Genomic DNA, 8429 nt, shown 5'->3' on the forward strand with positions numbered 1-8429 from the left:
CATACAACCCTGTTCTAAAGTTAATTAATTCAGTCATTTGGTTAATCTTTATGGAGCACATATGATGCAGCAGGCATTGTACCACATATTAGGAAAGCAAGTCTGATGTGGTCCTTGCTCTAAAGAAACCCATAGTTTTGTAGGGTCCACACATAATACCATAGATGCACATATAATACCCACAGAATATGATAAATCCTTTATTTTATTGAATGGAAATGGTACTGATTATAAGATGCAACATTATTTTTCTTTTAATCTCTTAGAAAAGCTGTGGCAAATTAGACTATGACACTCTACTGATTATAACATCCATCTTAATTTTAGAGATGTTAAATGTGGGAGAAAACTATGTCTTAGATTCAGCAAAATGGGGCAGGCATTGTAGCACAGTGGGCTAAGCTGTTGCCTAAGACACTGGCACCCCTTGTCAGGGCACCACTTCCAAGTCACTGCGCTCCGCTTCTGATCCAGCTCCCTGCTAATGCACCTAGGAAGGTAGCAGAAAAGTGCCCATGTGCTTGGAACCCCGCCACCTACATGGGAGGCCCATGAGTTCCAGGCTCCTGGCTTCTGCCTGGCCCAGCCCTGGCTGTTGTGGCCATTTGGGGAGTGAGCCAGCTCTCTCTCTCCCTCTTTTTCTGTTACTCTGTCTTTCAAATAAATAGCTCTTTTAAAAAATTAAAAACAAGAATCAGTAAAATACGGTACTCTCTTAGGCCATCACAAGGGCGTCTTTACCAGGGTGGCCTCTGTGATGACATATATTTTAGCTCATAGGTGAAGAACCAAAATTGGTCCTACTAGAGTCCAACAAAGAATAATCCAGGAAACAGAAACAGCTTTAGTGCACGGAGCCAGGAAAGTTTTGGGCACAGTCAAGGAGCCTAAATTGTGCTTTACAAGTTTGGTAGCAATCATCGTGGGGCTTCCTCTAAGCCCCAACTGAATTCCATTACAGAATTTGAAACCATTGAGGCATCTCGCTTTCCATGTGGCCCTTTGCAGCTGGTCCAGTTGTCCTGCTGTTGCCATGAGCTCTGCCTCCATGGCTGCCTGCCCCACCCCCTCTTCCCCATCCCCCCTGCCTGCATGAGGGTCCCTCTCTGCCCTTCTGCACACCATAGCCCATGGCCAGCTCCCGATGGGCAGAGCCATCCTCCCAAACGGTGTAAGAACCACTCTGGACATCTTGGGTGGTCTGACCTGTTAGTTTAGTTTCCTGGCCACAGATAGTTTAGGCCCCCAAGAGGTAGTCTTACTCTTTGGGTTTTACTGGCTCCACAGGGTGAGGAACTTGGAAGAGTTTCTCCAGGGACTGGTCTGGAGGTGCCATTGGATAACACCACAGTGTTTTCCTTCCTCCCCACAGTGGGCCAGCTGGTGTTCAAGACCAGGCGTCAACCTTTTGGAGCTCTACAAACTGAGAATGAGGGCTCTGCTTTCCTGCCCTGCGAGGTGGGAGGAGAGCCTTCTCTTCGCTACTCAAGACTTTTACCCTTGATTTTTGTTCATCTTTTTTCCCAGGAGAATTCAATGCCCTGGTGTCTTGGAACTGTCTAAGACCACTTGTGCAATTTCAGATTAGGTCTTATTTCCCCATTCTTCCCTCTACAGGAAGGAGGGAGGGAAAGGAGAGAAGGAGAGAGAGAGAGAGAAAGGGTGAGAACCCTATCATTGCCTCATTCCTCACTTAACCTGTCCACTGCCTATTAAACATCATTATGCTGGGGCTGCTCTCACTGCCCTTAGTATAGTTTTCCGAGATTCAGAGTCTTCAACTCCCTTTATACAAAGAGGAAACACAAACCACTGCAAGAGTTATATTGATACGATGGACATAACTGCACTCAGGAACAGATTTCTTTTTTGACAGGCAGAGTGGACAGTGAGAGAGAGATAGAGAGAAAGGTCTTCCTTCTTCCGTTGGTTCACCCACCAAGTGGCTGCTACGGCCAACGCACTGCGCCAATCCGAAGCCAGGAGCCAGGTACTTCCTCCTGGTCTCCCATGCAGGTGCAGGGCCCAAGCACTTGGGCCACAGCAGAGAGCTGGACAGGAAGAGGAGCAACCAGGACAGAACCGGTGCCCCAACCAGGACTAGAACCCGGGGTGCCGCAAGTGGAGGACTAGCAAGTGAGCCGCGGCGCAGGCCAGGAAAAGGTTTTTAAAACTATCAAATGTCCAGGAGTTGGTGTAGGGATAGACAAAATATGGTATATCCATATAATGGAGTGCTACTCAGCAATGCAAAGGAATTTGCCGTAACATGGGTGAACCTCAGAAATGTTCAATGAAAGGCACCAAATGCCAAAGATGATGCATTTTCTGATTCGACTTCAATAGTGTCCAGACAAGGCAAGTTTATAAAGACTAAAACTGTCAGTGGTTTCCTGGGACTTGGACTACAGTTGGTACTGACTACAAATGGGTGTGAAGTAACTGTACAGGGTGATAGTGTGGCAGGTATGCATCGATCTGACTGGTTCAGGGCATGCCCAAACATGAGTTAAGCCTTTTTTTTTTTTTTCAAATATTCATTTTCTTACTTGAGAGGCAGAGACACACAGAGAGAGGGAGAGACAAAGAGTGAACTCTATATGCTATTTCACTCCTCAAATGGCTGCAATGGCCTGAATCAAGCCAGCCTGAAGCCAGGAGCCAGGAGCTTCCTCTGGGTCTCCCACCTGGGTGCAGGGGCCCCAGCACTTGGCCCCTAGCGGAGAGCTGGATCAGAAGTGGAACAGCCAGAACTAGAACTGGTGGCCATATTGGATGCCAGCATGGCAGGTGGAAGCTTAACTTCCCACGCCACAGGGCCAACCCCTAAACCTTGCTTCTGGGTGAGTCTGTGAAGATTTCTCTGAGTGAGATTGGATTTGAGTTGGTGAACTCAGCAAGCAGATTGCTATCTCCAGTTTGGGTGGGCAACATCCCATCTATTGAGGGCTTGGCTGGAACAAGTGGCTGAGAAAGAGGAGAGGAGGAATGTGTCGCTTCCTGTCCCTGTTTGAGCTGGGACACTGGTATTCTGTCCCGAAACTGGGATTTACACCTGGTCTTTCCTGGTTCTCAGGCCTTCAGATTCAGGCTAGAATCACTGGCTCGTATAGGTTTCAAGTTTGCAGATTATGATACTTGTCAGCCTCAGTAACCGTGATCATAAATACACACATGCATGTGTATATATGAATGCATGGAGAATGTTATACTATAATATATATGTATTTATATATTTAGATGGATGACAAAAAGATATATGTGTAAAGGAGAACCCTAAGCAACACAGAGGGAAATATTATAATACTAGATTGTGGTAATAGTTACACAATTCTGTAAATTTACTAAAACATTATTGAATTTTACACTTAAAATGAGTTTTTATAGTGTGAAAATTATACCACAATAAAACTGTTTAAAAAATCACTCTCCCAAAGAAGCCTCAAGTATGACATCCATTGTGACATTAACCAGTTCTCGTTCTAACTCCATTAGCTCTTGGTCTGTGTCCTATAAGGCCTTTCACCAGTTTAAACTAGATTCCAAGAATTAGTGTTTATAGTGGGCTCTCCCAAGCTCAGTGCCAATGATCATGTTCAGATATGTGCCTTTAAAGAATTATTGCAAAGATAAATTTGACTTGAACTGGAGAAGAGACAGAATCCTGTTTTCAATATTGTCTGTCTTTAGTATTAAATATAGATCAAAGGGAGCAGGCACTGTGTCATAGCAAGTAATGCCTGCAGTGCCGGCATCCCATATGGGCACCTGTTCTAGTACTGGCTGCTCCACTTCCGATCCAGCTCTCTGCTGTGGCCTGGGAAAGCAATGGTAGATGGCCCAGGTGCTTGGGCCCCTGCACCCATGTGGGAGACCTGGAAGAAGCTCCTGACTCCTAGCTTCAGATCAGCTCAGCTCCGGCCATTGCAGCCATTTGGGGAGTGAACCAACAGATGGAAGACTTCTCTCTCTCTCTCTCTGCCTCTGCCTCTCTGTAACTCTGACTTTCAAGTAAATAAATAATTTTTTTTAAAAATTAGATCAAAGAAGAAAACATTTAGATGTAAAGGGAATCAAACCGTACTAAACCAGGTGTAACTGTGATGTATTTTTGTTCAACTGATACATGAGCAATAACCATGTGGAAGGCCAACACATCTTACTCCACTGCCCCAGCCTCTACTTCTTTGTTCATTAGGTAGTCCTAATGAGCAAGTTTCTTGTGAGAGATTTAAAGACAGTACTGTGAGTGCTGACTGTGGTGGAGGGCTGTCGACCTTGGGAGCTGTCTCTGAAAACCAGAAGTTGGGTTAAGTCCTTTCTTCCCAAAGTAGCCTCGTAGTAGGACTTTGCAAGAATAAGCTGATTTAGTCCATTTTGCTAAGCTGAACTAAGAGGTTTCCCAGTCAAAGTGGCCAGGACTTTCAGGGTGAAACTTTTGCCCTAGGAGTGGGTATTTAGCTTAGTAGTTAAGATGCCTACATCCTACATTAGAGTGCCTGGATTTCATTACAGGCTCCAGTTCAATGCAGACACTGGGAAGTAGTGGTGATGGCTCAAGTAAGTGGGTTCCTGCCATCCACCCGGGAGACCTAGATTGAGTTCCTGGCTCCTGACTCTTGTCCCAACCCAACCCAGCCTAGCCCAGCCTAGCCCTGGCTGTTGTAGGCATATGAGGAGTGAACAAACAGATGGAAGAATCTCTGTCTGTCTCTGTTTCTCCTTCAAATAAAAATGATAAAATAATTTCCTAGACTCCAGATTGATCACAATATGAAGCCCATGGGTTTGGTTTTATTACTAGCCGTGAGGCTGGTAGAAGTGGAGACTTGGCTGCCATGAACTTGGTAATGACCCATGGTTGGTGCACTCTGGATATTTCTGAAGGATAAGTCAGGACCAGAGTAGGTAAGATGAAATCCTGATTCTGTCTAGGACTAAGGGGTTGAGTACAACCTTTTCTCATTCACTGAAATTTTTAAAGGGAAGGTGATTTTTTTTCCTGGGTCATGCCCAGTCAAGAGAATTTCGGGCCAGAATCTGGCCATGTTACGGTTCTTAGCAATCATATCTTTTTGTTTTGTACCCATACTGTTACAAGAGCTCAAGGTAAGCCTGCATCGGGTGGATCAGGACTTACTCAGTTTTCTTCCATTCACATCCAGAAGCCCCGTAACATTCAACTTTGGTCTCAGTGCCAGAACTGGCCACTCGTCCAAATTCGCTGTCTCCACAATATCTTTTGGTCAAGTCGCCACAAGTCCCATCAATGTATTTTCCTAACTCTATGGCTCAAAAAGAGTAAAATAGTTGGATTCTTCATCCTTAAGCGGAACTTGGCTCCTTAAACTATCTCCACCCATTTATTCATATCCCACTCTCCCAAACCCCTCACATTCCATTCTTATGCCAGTCTACTATGGCTTTCATTTCCACAAGATTTATAGTGATACCAGCAAGCCAGTTACAACGGCCAACATTCTTTCTGACTTCGTCTTACTGACCAGTCAGTGCATAGTTAACCACACTTCTTTCCTAAAACACTCTTGACTACCTTGATACTGTGTTATTTTTTCCTCTTTCTGGATGCTCTGTCTGCTCAATTCCTAAACTGTCAAGCATTCCACAGGCTTTTAGCTTCTCCATTCTTTTCTATCTGTATCCTTGTTCTTTTTTTTTTTAATAAAGATTTATTTGTTTGTCTATTTATTTATTTGAAAGGTAGAGTTACAGAGAGGGAGGGACAGAGAAAGATCTTTCATCTGCTCGTTCATTCCCCAAATGGCTGCCAATAGCCAAGGCTGAGCCAGGCTGAAGCCAGGAGCCAGGAACTCCAGCCAGGTCTTCCATGTAAGTGGCAGGGGCCCAAGTACTTGAGCCTGCTTTCCCAGGCGTGTGAACAGGGGGCTGGATTGGAAGTGGAGCAGCCGGGACTAGAACTGGTGTTCATAATGGATGCCGGTGTTGCAGGTGGTGGCTTAGTGCTGCACCACAATGCCGGTCCCTGCAGGCTGTCAAAGGCCTGTGAAATCATCTGGTCTGCCCTTCCCAAGGCAACCACAGGCAGGACTCAAAATTTAATAAATGTATAACTGGCTAATTTGTAAGTAGACAATTTTGCATGGCCCATGAATGATGTTATAAGCATCCAAATGACCTTTGGCAATTAAAATGTTCCCCACCCCAAAACCAGTCTCACCTATTCTATTTACAAACCACTGGAATAGTGATGATTTAAAAGTTAGTTTCACCAGTTCCACTAAGCTCCAAACTTACACATCCACTCTCTTCCTTGACAGGAAATCTGAGAACTAATAATCGCTTCAAACCAGAATTCTTGGTTCCCCTCCCAAGTCTGTTCTTCTCTTTACCATTGCAATAAATGACATCATATCCACCTAAATAACTCACGTTAAAACTAGAAGTCATTTCATGAGTCTATTCTTTCTCTCACCCCATGTCCCTCCATCAGTAGGTCTAGTCAGATCACTCTCCAAAACTGATGTCAAATATGATAGCTTATTTTCCACTTTCACCCTCTTAGTGCAAATCACTGACTGAAGCAACCATTTGATTTGTCTCTCTGTTTCCATGCTTGCCCCAAAGGTAAGGAATGCATCAAGTGGCTAGCTCAATTTAGAACCAGAATAAGAATTTGGGTCTGTTTTAAAAAGCTTACTGTTCTCTATTGCACCATGTTCTTTGAATAAAAAAACAACAGTAGCAAAAAGCCCTTTGACTACACAAATTCCCCTCCAGCAACACAGCCAAAAACGAAATCATCTGGAGCAGCCATTTCATGTCATCCAACCATACTCAGTGCTGCACTGCAGCCGCGGTTGATGACAGCATTGCAAAGCATGGATTTGCAGTTACCTGTTGAGACACGCAGCACATTCAAGAGCCTTGCGTGAGCTCTTTGGATGACAGCTCTGTTTGCAGAGTGAATCCGCTCAGGCATAGCTCAGTGTTTGGTCACGGTTGGTTATTTAATGCTGTTCCACTCCCCAGCTCCACCTCTGTTCCAACCCCACCACTAAACGCCAAGGCTGGCACAAAATGCACTCTGTGCCTTCCACTCCGCGGTCCTGTTCTGCAAACGCCTTGTGATGCATTTTCAGAGGCTAATCATTTTGCTTTTGCTGCTCTTTCTGTAGAAGCCGGACAATGGCTTCCTTCCTCATTTTCTTCTCGAATTTCTGAGAGTCAATACAAGACAATAAAAGTTTCATTGACATCTTCAGAGAAGTGAAAGAGTGGAACCAAATGCATGGACTGTAAGTGCTTCTCCCCTCCCAGCTCTGTAGGATGTGTGTTCAGTCTCTCCTTTCCCTTCCCACAGGTGCCCGGTTCGTCCAGGCCCTGCAGGACTTCTCTGATGGTGTAAGTGCCCCTCTGAGCTGGGTTTTAATAGAAGTCACCCAACCTTCTCATCCGGCCACAGACCAGAGTGGATGGTCCACCATTATCCGTGACCATGATGTGGGTCTAAAGCTCCTTTCACCATGCAGGGAGAACCTGGATTCTGGATACTTCTCTGCTAACCCCCCACTGCACTCTCTCTCCCTCCACATTTATGGTCGTTTTCTTGCGTCATCTCCAGATGTGACTTGTCTCCACTAAACTGTTCCTGGCCCTGTCTACCACCTCATCCGTTGTGGCAGCCCACTCTGTGCTTTGTCCCTATGCACTAATCTGATAGGGCAGTAGATACAGTTCTAGCAGATGTGTTCTATGCTGTGTTTTGGTTGGTGTTTTTGCTTTTATTTTTATGTTTTACATACTTATTTACTTAGTGATTTTCCTATTTAGGCAGCTAGGCTAGAGAGCATTCATTTCTTCACACACTGTCTGTAATGGACCAGAAGGAATAAAGACACAAATTCTTGGCTTTGAATATCAGATATTTTTGTCTTGAACATAAGATGATAAATTTTTTAAGAGAATAACCAAATAGGTGGGATACTTTTTACTCTTTCCTCTCCAGCCACTGCACAGGATGAAGATAACAGAAACAGAGAGTGGAGGAAGAAGGTGGGGGAAGCATGGGAGCTTAACAAATCTCCTTGTCAGCACTGGTGTTGTGTCACAGCAGGTTAAGCCACCTGCGACACTGGCATCCCATGTGGGCACTGGCTCAAGTCCAGCTGCTCCACTTCTGATCCAGCTCCCGGCTGATGCACATGGAAAAGAATCAGAAGATGTTCTAAGTGCTTGGGCCCCTTCCGCCCATGTGGGAGACCCAGATGGAATTCCTAGCTCCTAGCTTCTGCCTGGCCCACTAGCCCTGGCTGTTGCAGCCATTTAGGGAGTGAATCAACAGATGGAAGTGTGCTCTCTCCCTCTTCATCTCTCTCTGTAACTCTGCCTTTCAAGTAAATAAATAATTCTGAAAGAAAGGGTGAGTGTATCTCTGGGCCTTGCCTCCT

Source organism: Oryctolagus cuniculus, chromosome 8 (assembly GCF_964237555.1).
Source record: "Oryctolagus cuniculus chromosome 8, mOryCun1.1, whole genome shotgun sequence".
In the NCBI taxonomy this organism is placed as follows: domain Eukaryota; kingdom Metazoa; phylum Chordata; class Mammalia; order Lagomorpha; family Leporidae; genus Oryctolagus; species Oryctolagus cuniculus.